General features: G+C 41.0%; 1 protein-coding gene and 1 pseudogene across 2 annotated transcripts in view; one reads left to right on the forward strand and one right to left on the reverse strand.

Moving 5' to 3' along the window:
• NTM (neurotrimin) overlaps positions 1-21,120 on the reverse strand; it is a 948,645-nt gene that overhangs the window by 680,913 nt on the left and 246,612 nt on the right. The window lies entirely within an intron of this gene.
• LOC101689539 lies at positions 13,299-14,636 on the forward strand (annotated as a pseudogene).

A 21,120-nucleotide genomic window follows, 5' to 3' on the forward strand; every position in this document is an offset into this window, starting at 1 on the left:
ATTTGACTAGAGTTTATATATGGTGGTTGCTGTGTGTTAAATGAAAATCAACTGATTATCAAAGACATATTTACTGAGGATTAATTCTGCAATAACCACCTACATAGAACCTATCAGAGTAAATCCTCAATAAATGCATAGTCTGGGAGCTTAATTTGTGTTCACAAAGCAATCTTAAAGAAAATGCTTTCAAGAGAAGTTGGCCTTTGAATGACCCAGAAGCTAGTTTCTTGTTCTGTTAACTAAAAAAAATGACAGCATTCTTGGTCTTTCTTATCTATGAGTTATAAGCCACATATATTAAAAAAAGAAGAAGAAGAAAAGAAAAACAAGAAACAAACAAAAAGTTAGGATTCTAGATCAGTAGATTTAAATTTGCATGTAATTTATTAATGATTCATGGCAACTAAATGCCTGAAAACATTTGGAGCTGGTACTGGAGTGACCTTATGACCCCAAAACAACGGCTCTTTTATCATCCCATAAGGGAGGCAGAAAGATTTTTAGATGTCTCCTTGGAATTAAATATTAAACAATATTTAAACAATAATTTTATTTTTTAAAACTTAGATATTTCTTTCTGTTGTATTTCTAGCTCATTTCTTCTAATGGGGGCCTAGCAGTGATGAGAACTAGGCAGTCTCTTGTCTCCTTTCATGCCTCAGCCTGGCTTAAACCGGTGATGGTGATAATGACTTTATTGGTGATGATGATTTTATTGAGAACTTTCTAGGAACCAGGCCCACACTCTCACTTTTCCTCCTAAGCATGTTTTTGGTGGTTTTGTAATGTTTGATATTTTCCAGTCTTTACTGAGAAAAGGGACATTGAGATCTTCATGCAAGATTGGGGTGTTAGAAGCTCCAGAGAAGAGGGAGGAACAGAGTTGGAGGTGAGGACATGGAGGGAAGAGGACGTGGGCACCAGCGTGGGATGAGGACAAACACGCAGAAGCAGCAAGAACCCCTGCACCAGGTTAACCAATATTCACCTTCTAAGCGTGTGGACGTGATGCCCCAATTAAAGATGTTGTTGTTCATAGCACCTTGGGGAAGGTAGAGAACCCATTTCCTGAGAGTTGCTGCCTCTAGCTTCTGCCTTTCCCTGCCTTAAGAACCTGATCTTTTGCGGTGCCCGGGTGGCTCCGTGGGTTAAAGTCTCTGCCTTCAGCTCAGGTCATGATCTCAGGGTCCTGGGACCGAGCCCCGCATCGGGCTCTCTGCTCAGCGGGGAGCCTGCTTCCTCCTCTCTCTCTCTCTGCCTGCCTCTCGGCCTACTTGTGATCTCTGTCAAATAAATAAACAAAATATTAAAAAAAAAAAAAAAAAAGAACCTGATCTTTTAGTGAAATAGTGCTGTGGACTAGTTCATGGCTCTTTCCGCTGTGAATGGCCTGAGGAACTTGGCTTGTACTGAACCCCCTTCTTTCTCTCATTAGAAATACTTAGGAGATCGGAGGGAGCAATGTCTAAGATTCCTTCCTATGTAGCTATCTACAGTTCGCCTTATCGGGCCAGTAGGAAAGAAGTTTGTTCAGACTGTCAAGCTGTCGCCCTGTACCACTACTGACCTGTAGACAGCCTACTTGAATCATACAGGAGGGGGGTCAGTCTGGGGAATGTTAAATTTACAAAACAAACCCGTTTCACTACCACTGATATCCCAGACATTTGTACTCCAAAAGTCAAAAAAAGGAAAGCACAAAAGCGTGGATATTCATAAACTGCCATCTACTTTTCTTTTGCCTTCCTGGCCATCTCTCCTGTCTTGGAATTTAGAAAGATTTAAAACACAGACACACACACACACACACACACACACACACACACACACACACCAGTTCCTTATCTACGTGCTTGTACTGAATGAGGTGATTAACTCCTTGACCTTACGGAACACTAACGTGACCTCGGAGAATAGATAGAATCTTGTTATCTTGTAACGAGTTTTATGGCTTATTTCAGTTCATTTCAGCCATGTTTCTCCCATGATTAAGACAATTATCAGCCTATGCATTTCAGGATTATGAATTATGGAGCTCTCTCCAGGTACTGAAAGGGCCTTGGGAATGCTCAAAACACTTCTTATTCCATAATACGTATTCCCTCTCTCCCTCCCCCTGACACACAGAAGCGACTACTGCATTGTTTCTGGAAGCCCTATACTCACCTATGGTTATCAAATCAGTGCGTTTTCGATTTGCTTGATCTAAGGAAATTATCTGTTTCCCGTGAACTGGTGCCATGCACGGTGTTCTAATTACCATCACTGTTACTCAAATCTAGACAAAGACATCTTTCCCTCTTCCACGATGATGTTATAGAGCAACTGGCAGTGCTTAACAGAACACTTGTGGTTGTCAACACAACAGCCCGTCACTACGCACCTGCCTCGTGGCATGATGAAATGAACAACCCTAGACACAACATCGGCAGACGTCACGGGCCCACTTTTGTCTCTGGCTCATGCTTCAATATTTGTCAGCTTCTTTTGGCTTCCGTCTGAATTCACGCAACTGAGAGTGATTCTTCTATTTCCTCTTTCTGGATATGCCACAAAAAGTAGTTTGTGAATCCAAGAGAAACGTGTGACGAATCTCAGGTTCTACATCCTCACACCATGTGATGAAGTATAACGAGAGAGAAGAATAGGCGGATTCTCTCCCATGCTTCTGCCCCCTTCTTTTCCTAGTATGATCTTTATCTTGGTATTACAAAATGATGGGGCAGCTGTGAGTATATATTACGGAAAGAAATTAGGTCCTAAGCTGTACTTAGCTTAGGATGTACTATATGCCTGGAGGAAATTACTTGAAATGAATATTAAAATCAGCATGTGTCGTAGGTTAAAAAAGAACCCTTACCTACAAGGTACACAAAGGTCAACTTTTTCTCTCAGCTTTGGTCATGGAAAGAGCTGGGCACAACCAACTATACGTGATATAGTGAAGAGTCAGATGTGAATTTCTATCCAGTTCTACTATTAACACTATAAACTTTGGGCAAATGTTTAACTCTGTTAAGGCTTTTTTTTTTCATTTATTCAATGCACATGATTTATAGATTTCAGACATGTGGGAAGAATCAAATGAGATCACATATAAAAAAATAAACCTAGCAGACTGGGAAGCTCTTTGGATGTCTGATTGTTTACAATTCCATTTGTTTTTCATAGCTTACCCTTTCTTATCTAGGCAACTAAGGGGTTCTTCTAAAGGCCTGTTTCCTATAAAATTCTGCATCGTAGCTCACAGTGTGGGGTTGCCCTCTGTGATGCCATTGTCAAAAGTTGGAGATGCACTGTTCATGCCCAGCACAATTTCATAGCAGTTGAGGGCTATCTGTGCACTTAGGAATGTTCTTACTGGTGATACTCTCAAGTTTGAAGAAAGTTGTGAGTTTCTTTCTTTGCTCAGGGCTCATATTTTCTCTGGATCAAATGCCTCTGAGTCTCAAGGACTTGCTTTGCTATTTCTGGACACTTCTCCATGATCCACTTGACCTTTTGCTAAGGAAGGTTGGTGGGAGATATAATCCCACTGATAAATGTGTGAGATTTCAGATGCATTAACCCAGAGTGTTCAGCTGGTGCTGCTTGGGTGTGAAGGGTAACCTCTTTATGTATAGCCTTAGGTTGGGGAGCCCTGCCAGGCAGCTTACCAGTTCTGTGTTCCCTTTCACGTTTTCTTTCTCCATTTAATTCTGGACTGAGGGCTTTACACACTCCTTAGTGAACACATTATGGTGTGAACATGACCCAGAAACAGTGAGCACATCCTTGTATTTCTTCTATAATATAAAAATCAATACTGAAAACCAGGAAATATGTCATACTGGGAATAGCAGGTTAAAATTGAAACAAAACTCCAAAAGTTGAAAAAGCTGAGATTGAAATTCCCTCTAGAGTTCATTTCTTTTCAATTTCCCACTATACATTTCTGGTTGGAGGTGTCAAGAACTGTCTGATGATGATCACACCTACCCCAGAAATTCCTGTCCAAATTGCAGGATCTGGCAAAGAGATTCTAAGTGTGAGACAATGCACAAATAATTTCTATACCATTTATGTTAAAATGTACTCTGGAAAGGTAAAGTACAAATAAAAAAAAAAAAAAACCTGGAACCTTATGTAAAATCTGCACCTAAGTAGACCATGGCACTGAATATTGTGAAGAAATGATGGGCTTGTGGAAATTAAAGTTCTGGGCATCTTTTCAAATCGGTATGTATGGCAGGGAAAGAAAATGGGTTAAAGTATGGAGGAGGGAGGGAGCTGGACTTTCAGAGATTTTTCCATGTGAAGTTTAGAAGAAAATTGTATGTATCAAAAATGGAAGCAGAGAACAGGGGTACATTGTAAATATTTAGGCTTTGGGGCCTGTTGTTTGTGCCTTACTACCTGATTCTGTTGTTGCCATAGGATAGCAGCCCTAGATCATATGTAAAAGTATGAGTGCGGTTTCTTTAACACTTTATTGTAGAAACAGGTCACTTGGCCAGATTTGACCCAGGGGCCATAATTTGCTGACCCCGGTCTTAGATAATCAATTGTGTGCTTGCCCTTGAAGCTTGTTCATAAAACATACTTCCCCTCTTGTTCACCTCTCTGCGCTGACCATGCAAGTACACCTTTTTTAGACTTTTGCTCACATACCTCTGTATGTGTATATTTATAGTTAAGATGGGTCTTGGGATTTCATTCTCTTCATAGTTAGATTCTAAGCTTTCTATTTCTGTTTGCAAAAGCCAAGCATCACGGATATTTCTGATGATATAGAATGGTGTTGAGGTCATGATCTGGTCCCCAACATTAATTTCTATGCATTCTGGGGGCGCCATGTAATCCAGTATCTCCAGACCTATCCAAGAACCAGTGGAAGAATGGTATCAAAGACAGTATTTGCCACTTCTCAAGGGCCAACGGGAGCTCTCATACAATGGAGGAAAGAAGATATATGTGAACATAGATAGAAAGATAGATTCAAGAACACCTATAAAACCAGCTATGTAGACCTAAAGGCCTAAAAACTAGAAGAATACCAAAGTAAATCACTAGAAGAAGGCTCCATGGTAGACATGAGTGTTAAAAGTGGATGAAATTATAAAAAGCATAAGTCATGGTTTGACGGTAGAGAAGAGAAAACTGAGCAGAATTTGGTGAAATATACAGATTTCCTTTCCCGTTTGGCAACTAAGGTCTGAATGTGCATGTTGAGATTGAAATGAAATGCTCTCTCACACCTGCCCCAGAATGCCTGTTGCCTTTACCCTCTCTCTAACCACATTCTGACTGAACATGGTTTTGTGCTTTGTAGAAAGGCTGAGAATATGAACCCCATTTGAGAGGAGAAAGGAGGCTCCTCTCCAGAGGGAGGGCCTACAGAAGCAGCAGGTGGATGGGGTTCCCAAGCGCATGACCTTTTCATTGAAACTAGACCTCACTACTTCCTTATCACCATGAATGGTTTCTTCTGTGTACCTCAATTTTTCTAACTATTAAATGGCTAATGATTATATTTGCTTCATGATTATGGTGAAGGGTGCTAACTACAAATGAAGGACTTGAAGGCCTCACTCCATGGCACCTTTCCAGATGGATAAGAACATAGAGACCCCCAGACCTGAGTCTGGTGAGGCTAGGCAGGGTCCATGTTTGGCAATGTTTTAAGCCTGTGCAATACAGAAGCAGCATCTGATAACAAAGCACAAGATGGGATAAATGAGGAAGTCCCAGATCCCATTATGAAGCATCTGGACATATATGGGTTTATTGCCATCCTACACTTTTTCGGGGGTGGGGGGCAGGGAAAGCATTTATCTTCTTATGCCAAATGGATAAAGGGAAATGTACCTTTCAATCTTCTTAAGACAAATCTATCATGCCGATAAAATATTTACAGAAAGAAATCGAGAAATCCTATAAACTAAGCCACTTGTAATAATTCCATTCCTAAAAGAAATAGACTTTTCTTTTGATGAAAATCCACATATGAAAAGAATGTACTACACAGTTATCTTATATAGTATTTGTACAATAAATTTTCATAGCAAATGATGGATTTGGGTAGTCCCTCAGCAAAAGCTGGCTAAGTAGTAGAAACCCCTTCCTGCTGGTACTTTGTAGAGTAGGACGAAGGGGCCATCTGGCTAATAATCAGTCATGCAAATGAAACACCTTGGCACAGCATCAGTCACAGGCCCTAGGATGACATTTCCCAATGTTCTATCATGTTTTACTGGAACCAGAATTTCAGGTGGTCACGTAGATCCCATGGCCAGATATTATTACATATGTTCCCATGGATGCACATATTCTGTGTGGTTAGATCAATGGTTAAGAACTCAATTCATCGAGGTGCCTGGGAGGCTCAGTCAGTTACGCATCTGCCTTTGGCTCAGGTCATGATCCCAGGGTCCTGGGATCGGCCCCCACATCGGGCTCCCTGCTCAGCAGGGGTCTTCTTCTCCCTCTCCCTCTGCCTGCTGCTCTGCCTACTTCTGGTCTCTCTCTATCTCTCTGTCAAATAAATAAATGAAATCTTAAAAAAAAAAGAGAGAGAGAGAACTCAACTTATCTGGTCTTTTAGAGCATCTTCTTTTTAAATTTTTTTTAAGAATTTATTTATTTATTTGACAGACAGAGATCATAAGCAGGCAGAGAGGCAGGCAGAGAGAGAGGAGGAAGCAGGCTCCCCCCTGAGCAGAGAGCCTGATGCGGGGCTCGATCCCAGACCCTGAGATCATGACCTGAGCCAAAGGTAGAGGCTTTAACCCACTGAGCCACCCAACTGCCCCTCTTAGAGCATCTTTGACTTCCATTCACCCCTTTACCCCACCTCTCCCTACCCTGGACAGCACCACTCTTAGCTGGGAAGCAGAAAAGGGGGAAGGCTGAGGACAACAGGAAGAATCTCTCAGGGAGCTTGCACCTGGCCTCTTAAACGTTGGGCCAGAGTCATAGCACCACATTTCCAGCTCCTTGGGCTCTGAATCAATTCCCCTAGCCCTAACTTCCACAGAGTTAGTCTTAATGATAAGAAGTGCAGAATAATAGAAGTACAAAATTTCCATATGTGATTATGTGACTATGACCATACTGAAAAAAATCCAAGCCAGACACATTTGAGGCAGTGTATACCTCCAGGATATACCCCTGGTCTCTGAGGATCCCAGGCGTTCTTTATGCAACTCTCCTGCACATGCTCAGGGTGAGTTTGTACACGTGAACTCTCAGCCTGACCCATGTTCTGTGACCCACAGACATACAGGCTTGAAGACAGTGCCCATGCCTGTATTTTTTTTTATCATTGGAGCTCTAGCAGCTGGACACAGTCTGGAATATAGCAGGGAGTCCGTGAATGGCAGAACAGATAACAGACAGCACTGTTGGGTTGGGCCAGCAGTCCAGCACTTTCTTAGGGAAGATCGTGCTCCCTGCAGTCTCAGGGTGAATGTGCCCCCAAGTTCCTATGTACCACAGTCATTAGTGAAAACCCCCAGGAGTGCCCAGGCAAGACATAAGGCAGTAGTTTACCAGCCCTTGAGGAAGAAGATACAATGGCACTAATGTCATTCATCTTTTGGGACTTCTGCCTTTGTGACAACACATGGATCTCCAATGGTGCCCACTTACAGTTGCACCTAGGTACCCTGTGTTGCAAGAGTCAGCAGGCTCCCCCCAGCTCAAGGTAAGCACAGCCAGGATAGACCAGGCACGTGGAAAGTGTCAGATCAGCAGGTGTCTCCTGTCGATAGAATCATTCCTTAATTCACTCTGAGCTGTGCCATTTAATTACCTTGATCCATGCTTTGTTTTGCTAAAGTGAATGTCACAGATTGAGTATTACTTGCAGAAAACAGCAACAGAGGCTTGAAGGTTCTGTAATGGGAGCTGAAATATGATCTCTCTTTTTCCCTGGACCGTTTTCTTATTCTGCTCTTCTCAGGTTCCTTTTCAGTATATATATATATTTTTGTTTCTTTTAAGAGCAAAATGTAAAATATTAATTTTGAGCAGAAGTAAAATTAAGCCCTCTGGAAACGATTCTGGGAAACAGAGCCATAGCCTGACTTAATTAAGAAGCGATTATGCTGAAGAGCCTATATTAAGGCTTCACGTTTCTGGTATAGACAGAATCGCTTTTAGAGAAGTCAAGTTAGGCAGCAGAGGGGGACCGAGGGAGGGGGCGGGATGTTAATTGGATAGATGAGAAAAAGCACTGTTGTTGTAGACCTGATGACAAAAATATATAAGAGTGGAGAAAATGTAAATAGGCTTGGCAATTTCTCAATACCTTTCTTTCAGGAAGATCAAGATGAGGACATGGACGCCCATCACTCTCATTCAAACTCTTTGGACCACTCCAGGATGGGCCATCTCCTTTCCTCTCCCTACCCCTCCAACTCAGGTGTCTGAAGAGGCAGGGAAATGGGCTTGTGTGTAACAAAACTCCAGGGAATGTGGTTAGCCCCCTGCTGCTCTCAGGATGGCAACAACTAATTAGCCCCACAAATTTATGGGCTCCAGGGATGTGAGCAGATGGGTATTTAAGTTAACAGCAGAGCCAATTTGTCCTCCATTAATTCCAGAGTGATACCTGAGTTTATTGGAGTTTTATATTGTTTCATCTGTTTCAAAGTCAGTTCTTGCACTTCCCCAAATTGTTATTCTTTTGACAAGCGACTATCTGGCTCTCTCTTCAGTTTCTAGAAGGGTGACTAGAAAGGTTATCCACTCTGCCAACTCTGGAGTGCTTTGACTTTCTAATATGTTGATGACTCCTGATGGGCCTTCAGCCTGGGGCTCTCTTCCCAACACTTCCCATCCTTCAGTCTCTGTTTGGAATGAGCATCACAGTTACTCAGCACGGTCAGTTGTTCCAGAGTGGCTGCACTTTATGCCAGGCAACAGTTGTGTGGTAAAAATCACCAGAATTTTGATGGGTCTCTCTTATTGTTCTCTACTTAATTTTAAGAGATACTTTAAGGAGCAAACTCTTAAAATTTAGAATATGGGAGCTTTAAAAAAAAAACAAAACAAAACTCAGGGGTCACCTATTACCGTAAATCAGCAGTCAGGGTACTACTCACGACCACCACCGACTCCCATCTCTGCTGTTCTTTCTCCCCAAAAAGAGGGGTTGACATTGGAAAAGGTAAACAGACTGATGGCTGGAGGCACTCAGACTGACCTCAATCAATAAGATTCAAATCTCCTCGCCCCCTCTGAGCTCAGCAGACCAGAGGGCTCATGGTAGTCTCAGAGAGACCTCAGAGTCCTGGGACTCTGCTTCTACCATCTAACCCCTGGCTGCAGCCAGAGACAATCCCTTTAATCTGTTTTGTTTAAAAAGGATTCTACTGTGAAATGCCTTTTGAGAACCAACAAGCTGGTCTAACTCCCTTCTTTTTATAAGTCAAAAAACCCATAAGACTCAATAAGGTTAGTGACTTGTCCAAGGTCACTCCTTGTCCAGGGGGTGGACTATCAAATACAACTCCTGATGCCCCTTCCAAGACATGTCTATTACTTCATTACTCAGTCTAGTAAATTGGGAAATCATCATCATTATCCTCACCATAATGTCAGTCTGGGTACAGAATGTAAGTATGACTAGAGAAATTAACAGATATTTCCAGTGAGGAGGACATCCATTTATTGTCCTCAAGTGACAAATAAGCACAAGGGTTGTGTAGACCAATTTCTGGTCTATACAAAAGGATATGTATTAACATCTAACATACAGTGCTGATTTTAGCATCTGGAAAAAAGCAAGAAACTCATTTAGTACTATAACTTGGCAGGTAAAAAACAAGGTAGGCACTAGTGGCCTCTGGTCACCAATGAGGAGAATCCATGTGACGGTCATTCTCAGCCTCAGCTGGGCATCACCTGTAAAGATTTGAAACAATACTGCTCTCTAAATCCCTCCTGGGAGATCCTGGTACAGTAGTTTTGGAGAGGGTGGGCAAGGGCATCTACAAGCATGAGAAACCTTCATCACTATTTTCCATACCGAGCTCACCTGGGCCCCTGGTTTAGGAGTCCCCACTGCACTTAATTGAAGTCTCCTGTGGAGTGTGAGGTCCTACGGTCTGGCCTCTGGATTCATATTTTATGCTTTTTTTTTTTCCAAAGCAGTGGAGGTAGAGTCAGCCTCATTTAATAAGACAAGAATTGGCAAATTAGGTCAACCCCGTGGTTCAGGCAATAGCCAAATATGGCTTATGAGAGCCTGCGAGGGAGCCGCTATTTGGAAGGGTGATTATCCTCTCTGAGCTCTACTTTCAAAGCACCAGGTTGAGCCAAATACTGCACATTCTCTCTTGATAATCTATTTCAAGTTATATGTATCTAAAACTTTCCTGAGCCTGTTTTTGTTTTTAGTCTTTGTCTCTAATCACAAAATTAAGTTGTGTATGTTAATCCTTCCAGCATGTGGAAGTCTTATCTTTTTCCACGTTGTTTCATAGTCTTTTCAGGTGTAAGGAGGCCCTTTGAAGTCTATATTCTTCTCAAGTGCAAGGAAGGTGCGGAATAAGCAAAAAATAAACAGGAAACAAAAAGACATCATCAGAATTGGAGAATCGCTGCTTCTACCCTCTCCTGGGAGGGATGCTCCCATTTTTCCCAGGCTCACTGAAAAGGGAAGGGGAATTGGCCACCCCTCCCCCTACTGAAGAGCTGTCAACCTCTCCAGCGAGGTGCCTGAATAGGCCTTTGCATGGCAGGAGAGGGGCAACGTTTGTGGAGAGAGACTCTTCCACCTCTTGGCTTAATAGTAAAATAGGTCTTGTGACTAGTAGGATCCTACTAAGTAGGATGTCTGCGGTTGAGGTGAAAAGTAGCACATGTCCTTTTTTTGGACTTCTAAGACTTTATTGAAAGTAGCTTTTCTTTTTAATTACCAAATTCTACTTGATAAATAGTGATTTTTTCCTTGGAAAGTAAATGCTATCAGCAATGAAAAGAAGGGGCAGTCAGCAACTTCTCAGGAAATGCCCCAAGCCAGGAAAGAGGGAAAGAAAAAAAAAAAGAAAAAGAAAAAGAAAAAGAAAAAAAACCCAACCTTATTATTTTGCATTCCAAATGATATGACTGCAATTATCTCCATGCTAACAAATATCTTAACATTCTAGAATACTTCTTCATGTACTGCTGTGACTCCCACCTTCTTAAATTGGTTAAGGAAGCCATATGAGAGAAGGGGACCAGCATGGGCTCAGATGGCCTAACTTAAACCCCAGCTTTCATTCATGAGCTGTGTGGCCGTAGGCAAGTTAATCAGCCTCTCTGTGTCTCAGTGTCTCATTTGTCAAATAAGCATAATAATAATAAGCACCCTTTTAAGGTTCCTGCAAAGATTGAGTTAATTCATGTAAAAGTTTTCAGAAGAGTGCCTGTAAGTACTTCAGGAGGCTGAGCTATTACTGTTGTTAAATTTTCTGTATTTTAACTTTAAAAAATGTTTTCAAATGGCATGCAGGGAGAAATATATATATGTATGTATATATTTCTCCCTGCATGCCATTTGAAAATATTTTTGTGTATATATACACACATATACATATATATACATATATACACACATATACATATATATACATATACACACATATACATACATATATATGTATATGTGTGTATATATACAAATGTATATATGCATATATGTATATGTGTATATTTATTTATTTATTTATTTATTTTAACATTCTAGAGATTCTAGAGATAGTAAATCTAGAGATAATAAAACTACTACCAAAGAGAATGTTCAAGATCCTCCAACCACGTAGTGGAAGAACGTAGAAGTAGCATCTACTTTTTCTAAACACATAGTATGGCCTTCAAGTCTTTCAAAAGGAGATACAAGTGCGATCATAACAGATAGGACTTGAAGCCGCCAGCCTATGCCTATTAGCCAGAGAAATTCTAGAGTACAGTCTTCTTTATTTGATTTACTTATCATTAATAGAGCATTATCATATCTTTATTTAAATTTTATTTTATTTAAATTCAATTAATTAACATATAATGTATTATTAGTTTCAGAGGTAGAGTTCAGTGATTCATCAGTCTTAGGTAATACCCAGGGCTCATTACAACACATGCCCTCATATCTTTTTCTAAGCCCACTTTTGAATAAGGTTTTCCTAAGCGTTTTAAATTTAATAGACTCCCATCTGATTCTCCTATGATGATAACACTCCTAACCTTATTAATAAGGGCACAACTTTCCTGTAATTGGTAATTTCCACAAACCAATACATCTATACTCTTCCTCCCAGAAGCGTTTATACTGCATGAGAACAAGTGCTTGTCAAAATCAAAGGATCTCCTTAGATAATAGGGTCAAACTGTGGAGGTGATGCCAGGTTCAGGCAGCCAGTGTGACCCAGTAGGACGTAGCTATTTAGGACAGAGGACCATTGAGGGTGACTGTACTTGTTGATTATCAGTACACCGTGAAGGTGAGCTACAAGAAGGGACTGGAATCAACGTCTAGGAAGAAATAGAACATTCTGTAATTTTTGAGAGCATATCTGCTCCAAGAACTTCCGTTGTTGGCTCATCCTTATAACATCTCTGCAAGATACATTCTCTTGCTCACCGTCAGGCTAGCTTGGCTTCTGGGAGGTAAATTTTTATGCAGAGTAGCTACCTAAGGACAATGTTCTTTTGACTTGGGCACTAGAACTAGAAAGGGGTTAGGTGGTGGCAGAGGTGAGCAGAGGACAGGATTAGGGGCAGGTAAGACTCACCCTTAATTAAAGTCAGAAGAAGCCAGTTATCTATTTGCAGCTAGACAGCCTTGATTTGGGGCCAGGCTTTCTTCTCCAGCAGGAGACATAGGATGAGTAGTAGGTAAAGTTGCTGGCATGGTAAGAGCAGAGACAACCTAAACAGCATGGCATGGACGATGGGCCAACTGCAAGGACATGAGAATAGAGATGGGGCTCGTGCACCCAGTTTGGGAAGCAGGGATACGATGTAGCTGTGTGCAGAAGGCTGAAAGCATACGTAACCTGCACACACTATCCTTTGATATTACTGCCCGAGCAGCTGGAGTGTCTTTCCTCCTGCTATTTGGCTTTTTAAAATGTAATTCAATTTTTTTCCATGGAAAGTGACTCAGGCCTTCCATGAGAAAAAGAACAATAACAAATAGCTTCAGGAGTAGCAATCTCTCTGGCCTTTGGTGTTTGTTTGCTTGTTTTGTTTCTATTTTAATTTTTAAGTAATCTCTACACCCAATGTGGGGCTAGAACTTACAATCAAGAATCACATGCTGGCGAATCTGGCGCGCACTGAAGATGGCGGCCGCATTGGGAAGATTTCTCGGGGCTTCGATTGCCCGACATATGAGTGCTGTTCCTTGGGGCATCTCTGCCTCTGCAGCCTCAGACCTGCTGCTTCCCGAAGAACATGCCTGACGAATGTATTGTGGTCTGGTTCTGGTCAAGCAAAATTCGCTTTTAGCACCAGTTCCTCATACCACGCTCCTGCCGCCACCCAGCACGCACCCTATTTTAAGAGCACTGCCCTTGTCCATGGAGAGTTCAAAGACCTAACCCTCGATGACTTTAAGGGAAAATATTTGGTGCTTTTCTTCTATCCTTTGGACTTCACCTTTGTGTGTCCTACAGAAATTGTTGCTTTTAGCGACAAAGCCAATGAATTTCACGACGTGAACTGTGAAGTTGTTGCAGTTTCAGTGGATTCCCACTTTACCCATCTCGCCTGGGTCAACACAACAAGGAAGAATGGCGGCTTGGGCCACATGAACATCGCACTCTTGTCAGATCTGAATAAACAGATTTCCTGAGACTATGGCATGCTGTTGGAAGGCTCCGGAATTGCTCTGAGAGGCCTCTTCATCATTGACCCCAATGGCATCATCAAGCATTTGAGTGTCAACGATCTCCCCGTGGGCCGAAGTGTGGAAGAGACCCTCCTCCTGGTGAAGGCATTCCAGTTTGTGGAAAGCCATGGAGAAGTCTGCCCAGCGAACTGGACCCCGGATTCTCCTATGATCAAGCCACATCCAACTGCTTCCAAAGAATACTTTGAGAAGGTGAATCAGTAGATCATCCCGTGTGAACCCACCTCTTCTCACGTCAGGAGAGAGCCACAGCTGGAACTCACTTTGAGCATTTCAAAGATGATTATTTATAGAAGACAAAACACCAATTATGCTTGTACTCATAAGTAATACTCTAAATGTTTTGTTTTTGTAACACTGGCAGAGGCTTTTAAATGTCCTCACACACATAAAACGTCCTTTATTGGTAACGTCCTGATGGCTGACTAGTTTATAGGATGCTGGTTCACCTGTTCCTTTGATTGTGTCTTCAGTGGGAAGAGGAAACATTCTTTGTTGGTCTTACTTGAACCTTTATGTACACCAGAATAGTACAACACACACCGAAGCTTCTGATCAAGGGTCCTGAAATTTCTTCTTGAATTTCTTTGTACTAAACGGAATTTTCTTTTAAGGTGACAAAGATCATACATAGTTTTAAGGTGTTAACATCAATGGTCTAATTTAACTCTTCCAATGGATGTATGTGTACTTGAAACAAATGTGAATCATGTTTTTAAAAAAAAAAAACACTCTGGAGGGCGCCTGGGGAGCTCAGTGGTTTAAAGCCTCTACCTTGGGCTCAGGTCATGATCCCACAGTCCTGGGTGGGGATCAACCTCCGCAGGGAGGCTGCTTCCCTCTGTCTCTGCCTGCCTCTCAGCCTACTTGTGATCTCTGTCAAATAAATAAATAAATAAATCTTTAAAACAACCAAAAAAAAAAAAAAAAACCCACTCTGGCAAAGTGACTTCAGTGATCGCGCATGTTTCTCTTCCCTGAGATTAAAATTGTTCTGTAGTTGTTAGCTGCATAGGGTCTACATACAATTCTAGATATTGATTGGGTGTAATTATAAAGGCTATTTATCAAATTGTATTTTGAAATCATTGTAATTCTTTTCTTAAATGCTCAATGTAAAGTACATAATAAACATATTTAAAAAAAAAAAAAAGAGTCACATGCTGTACTGACTGAGCCAGCCAGGTCCCCCTGGATTTCATTTTAGAAGGGAATGAGAACAGTGCTGTTGGAGCTAACCAGGAGAAGACCGAGGGACGGCTTGAACAGGCACACCTGCATCTGTCACCATGGACAAAGAGAAAGATGTTTCACTCAGAGGCCGACAGGTGAGTAGTGGACTATTTCTTCAGAGGTAAAATTGCCAGCTTTCATGGGCAGGTGGGGTCTCACCTGACCTCAGAGATAACTATCTAGCTACTCCTGAAACTACGGAGAGAGCAATGTCAAAGTCTAACTCTGCCTAAAACTAGACCAAAGACCATTGGAGAGGGGTTCTGGAGACAACTAAGCATGGGTTGGTGCCTACCATGCATGGGATCTCGTTAAAGTCTCTTCATTACACTGTGAGGTGTTAGCATCTCTGTCTGATGTAGGAGAATATAGGGTTTCACACAAGATGGGCAATAACGTGCTCCAGGTTACACAGCCCATGGAAGGGAAGGGGGGGGGGGGGCAGATCTATATGATTCTGAAATTTATATTTGGTCCAGTCAGCTCTGGAGCCAAGCAGAGACAGTGTAGTTGCTCTGACAAGTGCATATCAGAAAAAAACTTATATAGGACAGATACTCTGCGTAATTTTATTTACCACAACCTAATAAAATATATAAAGTTATTACTTCAATTTCACAGATGAAAAAAATTGAGGTTTAGAGAGGCTAATAATATTCAGGCCAGGATTATAGCTGTAGTCTCTCTGAATCCAGGACCAGAACGGTAAGCTTCTCTTCCCGGGTGGGGCTAGGCGTTTTCTCCTGATTGTCTTACATGTTCCCTGGCTGTAGTTGTGCAGAATTGGGCAAATATTTGAGTAAAATAGGAATGTATGAATGGCTACATAGGCTTTATGTATATATGCACACATCCATATATAATTTCTAATGTGTTGAGTGCCAATGATGTACAAAATACTGTCCACATAGTTATATCATTTCTCATATTTACAATAACTATACAGAGCAAGGAAAATTAGATTATATTATTAAATTCTCTTTGCAGAGATAGAGATAGAAATGGAAGCTCAGGAAAAAAAAAAAAAAAAAAAAGAATTGCCAATGTCACCAAGTTAGTGAAGCCAGAGCAAAGATTCAAACTTAAGGCCGGTTGATTACAAAAGCTCATACTTTTTTTTTTTTTTTTTTTTTTAACTCCTTTCTTTGTGCGAAATGATCCTAGAGTGACTTCAAAGACAAGCGATAAGACCTCTCTGGCATAAAGGCTCGGGGAACATATTACAAAGTAAGTTTAAGAATGTTTAGTATCAACTTTTTTTTTTTTTTTTGGTCAGTGTATTCAAATCACAGAAAAACTAGGTTAGGCTTTGTTTTCATTACTTCATTATGCAGAGGAAGAGTCTTTTTGAGAAAGCACTTTTTTTTTCGGGGGGCTTGAAATTTTCTCTGAGCAGCTCTTTCGAGAAGAGTTATTAGAATTTATTTTCAATTATACACCAGAATAAGCCGTCTGCAGTATAGTTAACTTTCAATTCCAGCCAATTTTCGATGCATTCAATCATAGATGCCTCAGTGATTAAGAATCTATGTTGCAAAACAATTCCCACTTTGCAACAATGCAATCAAACAGATCTACAACTCATAACATATTATCCAATGCTTTTTCAGCTCACTGGTGAAGTGAAATAGAATTTACCAACCATCCTGGTTTACCCAGTGTGCTCCAAGCTCATTTGCAAACAGTTCTGCAATTCAAAACAGCTCACACAAGGGGGTTTTGGTTCAACACAGCCTTGAAGAGACAGAGGTGGGCTGCTTCTGAGATTCATGACTTTGGGCCACCTCATTTTCTCTTTCTGCTCCTCATGTACATTTGGCTGAACATACCATACCATAAGGAACAGAATCCCTCCCTTCAAGATTCTGAAATTGCTCTCCATGATAGAAGTAGATTCATTAAGAAGACCAAAATAGGTTTTATGTCCAGCTGTTTGCTCTTCTCAATGGCATGGCTGTTGTGTGGGGGTTGGGGGTGGGGTAAGGAGTAGGGGGAGCAGAACCTCAAAACCTTGGGTAGAAACATGGACAGGACTATGCAGCAAACTTGACCCCCCCCCCTTTTTTTTAAAGTTTGGAAGATAGGGCTATCTTAACAGATGTATAGAAAAGTTTGAGTTTCATGGATTGAATCAAACCACAATAATCATTTAAAACTGGGCCTCTCTTTCAATACAGTGCATACCATATTAAGTTCTGTTTGAAGTCCATGGGTCGGAAGAGATTGGTAACATGGGTGATAAGGAAACAGAATAACCTCTCAAAGAGGATTGGCTTCCTGCTGTCTGAAGCCAAGTCTTCAGAGTTGCAAAGTAAAGTGCTCTGAAGTTCAGGGTAAGCCCCCTTGGGGTACATCTAACAAAATATGAGAGGATAAATCAGAGCCCAGTTATTAAGACATACTTCAAACAGACTCATTTGACCTCTTCCCCTTGTTGGACCCTCAGGCTATGGTAAAAGTGAAGGAAAACACCAAACTTCTGGCTCTCAGAACACGTTTTGGGTGCAGTGAGAAGAGAGTATCGGAACAAATAGATGGTCTAAACAATGCTGCCCAAGAATAAGCAAGATGAAAGGAAGTACAGAGACAAGACGCAAACATCACAGAATAAAGGAAGAAGGACAAATCAGAAATAAGGAAAGGAACTTTGCTTGCAAACGTCAATGAAAAATCCTGTTTGGACAGAATTCCAACTTGAAATGCGTTAAGAATATTGTCTTGGAGTGCTTTGGTTCGTACCATGACATGACAAGAGCATGAATGCAAAATAAAATAGGAATTAGACAAAAGATTGAAAAACAATAGACTGAGATGAAAAAGTAGGACTATGGCTCTAAGGCCCGAATTGAGGATTCTAGGACTAATCAATCGGGGGTCAATAACAAAAGAGGGGACAGGATGGCCAATTCAATTAATGGCATAAAAGAAAGACTTAAGATATTCTTACCAAGTGTTGAGGAAGAGAGTATGGTGGGAATTAAGCATAAGAAAAAGTGTCATTCCTGGACCAAAAGCCCTAATGCATATACTGAGAAAATATTCAAAGTAGGCAAGATAGGAGCCTGGCCCTGAAACTGAGGAATGACTGAGTGTGTCATCACAGGAGCCCTCTGTGTTCCTTGAAATATTGTTTCAAAGCGATCTCTGCTGAAATATACCCTGATGACATGATAGAACATGGGGGATAAAGAATTACCTGGCACCTAGGAGGAAAAAAGAGTCACTAGACAAAAATAAGTGAACACAAACTCATCTCAGACTTCTGCAAGGTAACATCAATGCCAGATGACATGACGACAGTGTCTGCCAAAATGTGAGGGAAATACAAGGTGCCCGCAAATATTATGGCGGTTGGGTGGCTTTTTAAAGGCATGAAAGAGACATCCTCAAACATGTAAAAATGCATGAACCAATCAAAATGGAGAAAAGGTAACCGACTCTTAGGTTGTGGGACTCTAATGCATTTAAATTTACAATTAGGACCAAACAATGATGAAAATTGCAGTAACAAAAGTGAATGACAATGGGAAATAATGACTTAATTAAGGGGAAAGTGATAGTATTACAGTGCTTATTTCCACAGCCTTTTTAGCTGTGAGTCAACTGCTACTGTCTATAGTGAAAACATGTAGTTTAAAAAAAATACTCCAATCTCTTAATGGTTTTAATCTCTTTTACACACATTAGAGGGAACTTCCAGAGAACAAAATATATTGTGATTTAAAAATCCATCCGGCTTTGAAAATACCTAACAATAACACAGGCAGGAAATAGAACAAAATTGAGAAGTTAGGCTGATTGAAAATTTTATCAGTTTGGGTACTTTCTGTGGTTTGGGTGGTTTCCTCTGTCTGGGAACTTTAGGCAGTAAGTTCATTTATTACACACACACACACACACACACACACACACACTTTTATTGAACAATTAGTAAGCTAAGCATGCTTTACACACTGTCTCATGAACTTCTCACAATGCCTCACACTACATGTTATGTGGTGACAGATCTACAAATCAGAAAGGCTAAGCAAATTGTTAGTAGGGGCCAGAGCCCTACTAAAACCCATATGTTTCCAAATGCATCCCTGAGTTACCACCATGCTATACTTCCTCAACCATTCGATGTCACTCTGACCAATAGAACAGAGTTTGCTAGGGAATACTGAGAAGGGGGCTACCCACTGTGGAACACAGAGGACCACAAAAACGGGAGGAAACTATCGGTTTCTGAAAGCATGGTTTTACCTTCCGTGTTTTTCATCCAAACTGATTCCCTTGCTCTGAAGAATAATATCACAAAGATACCATTAAATATTAGCTTTTTAGAGGAAAAAAATTCTAAATCCTTAACAAACTCTAGTTAAAATTTCATATAACGTGCCAGAGATATGGAGAAAAAAATATTCAATAAAAGCCTCAACCTGAAATACAGATCACTAACTAACCTCCAAGAGATCCCATGGCAGAAGGTGATTATCATGATCTAACCCGGCGGGATATAACAAAGAGAAAATGTAGATTTCTAAAGTTGTCTATTGGATCATGTTTGGATCATATGCTAAGAATCCTCAACTCTTGACTTCTTCTCTGACTATAGATCTCATTTCCGTGACGAGGCTTTTTGGTCTATGCAGGGAGAATGAAGGCTAAGGAATGAGAGGATAATTTAGAAACAAATAATCGGAATTGGCAAACCCTTACCACATAAAGATTTATATTCAACTCAAGTGAAGTATGGAAAAGGTAACACCAAGAATGTAGAAGGGTCAAGCAAACCTGAAAACTTCCAAGGCTTTCACCTAGATTCAATTTAAAAGGGCTTACCCAAATCTTCGTAGTTAAGATGAATCACGAGAGATTAAGTTGAGCCTTGGAAGAGAGAAAAAAGTATTTTGAGAAGCATCTCCTTTGGGGAAAATCTGATTTTTGGATAATATGTGTAATAGATTTCTCCTGATCCAAAGTGGAGATTGCTAATTTCCTATCCCAATATCCAATATTATTACTGTCATAAAACCTCTAGAATTTAGTGGAACATGTGACCCAAACTCCTTTGCAGTTGGATGTAGCCCTGCGGTTAAGTTCTAGCCAGCAAGAGGCTGGGTGGAGGCTTCCAAGAATTGTCCTCAAATATAGATGGTTCATGCTCTTTGACCTTTCCTATTCTCTTTGTTCTACTTGGAAGGTGGATTACATGATGGCTAGACCTCTGATGACCACGAGGCCAAGCATCACACTCTGGCTGGCACAGCTCAGCACTGGTCCTGGCTGGTCTACAGAGCCATCGAACCAGCCCTGGGCTGCCTGTCTTTAGAATTTTATGAATGCAAAATGGATTTCTATATTATTTAAGTCATAATTTTTCAGGTTTCTATGACTTGCAGCTAGACCTAGTCTTAACTGATACACCTCCTTTAGCAAAATACAAATTTGGATCCTTTATTTTTGTACACAGATAGTGGGTCTAATGGAAAACAAATGAGGTTCTATCCTCTGCTCAGCCAAACCAACCAAATGTAAATACTCCCATTTCAAAATCGTGTGCATGTATCCATGCATCCTCCAGGGTATTTCTTGTAAGTTAGCTGCTTTCTTCCATCAGTAGAAGCAATTTTAAGCAGATAAGTGTGAGCAAAAGGCAACAGAGTGTCCTATTCTCCCCAGTCAGCCAATTATTCAATGTATGGATATCTGCGTTGGCACATGCCCTCACCATAGAGCTGCTTGTTTTCAGAACTCTGCTCTCTCTAAGCAGGTGTCCCTAGGTTAGGATGCAAACCTTGTCCATGTATCAGGGGCTGGACAGCCACACAAACCTGGACGGTGGAGGGTAGGGAAGGATAGAGCTTCCACGGGCTTAGGTAGAAAAGGGGTTCCACCCCAGCATAACTAGAAATGATCAGACTGAGAGCCTTGGAGGAAATGACTTAGGCATTCTGTACTGGTTGTAAAGCTAAAAAGAAAAAAAAAAAATTAAATGTATTTGCAGCCACATGGATTTTCCT

The sequence above is a fragment of the Mustela putorius genome, unplaced genomic scaffold (assembly GCF_011764305.1).
Source record: "Mustela putorius furo isolate JIRA1106 unplaced genomic scaffold, ASM1176430v1.1 tig00000460_pilon_pilon_pilon, whole genome shotgun sequence".
Taxonomy (NCBI): domain Eukaryota; kingdom Metazoa; phylum Chordata; class Mammalia; order Carnivora; family Mustelidae; genus Mustela; species Mustela putorius.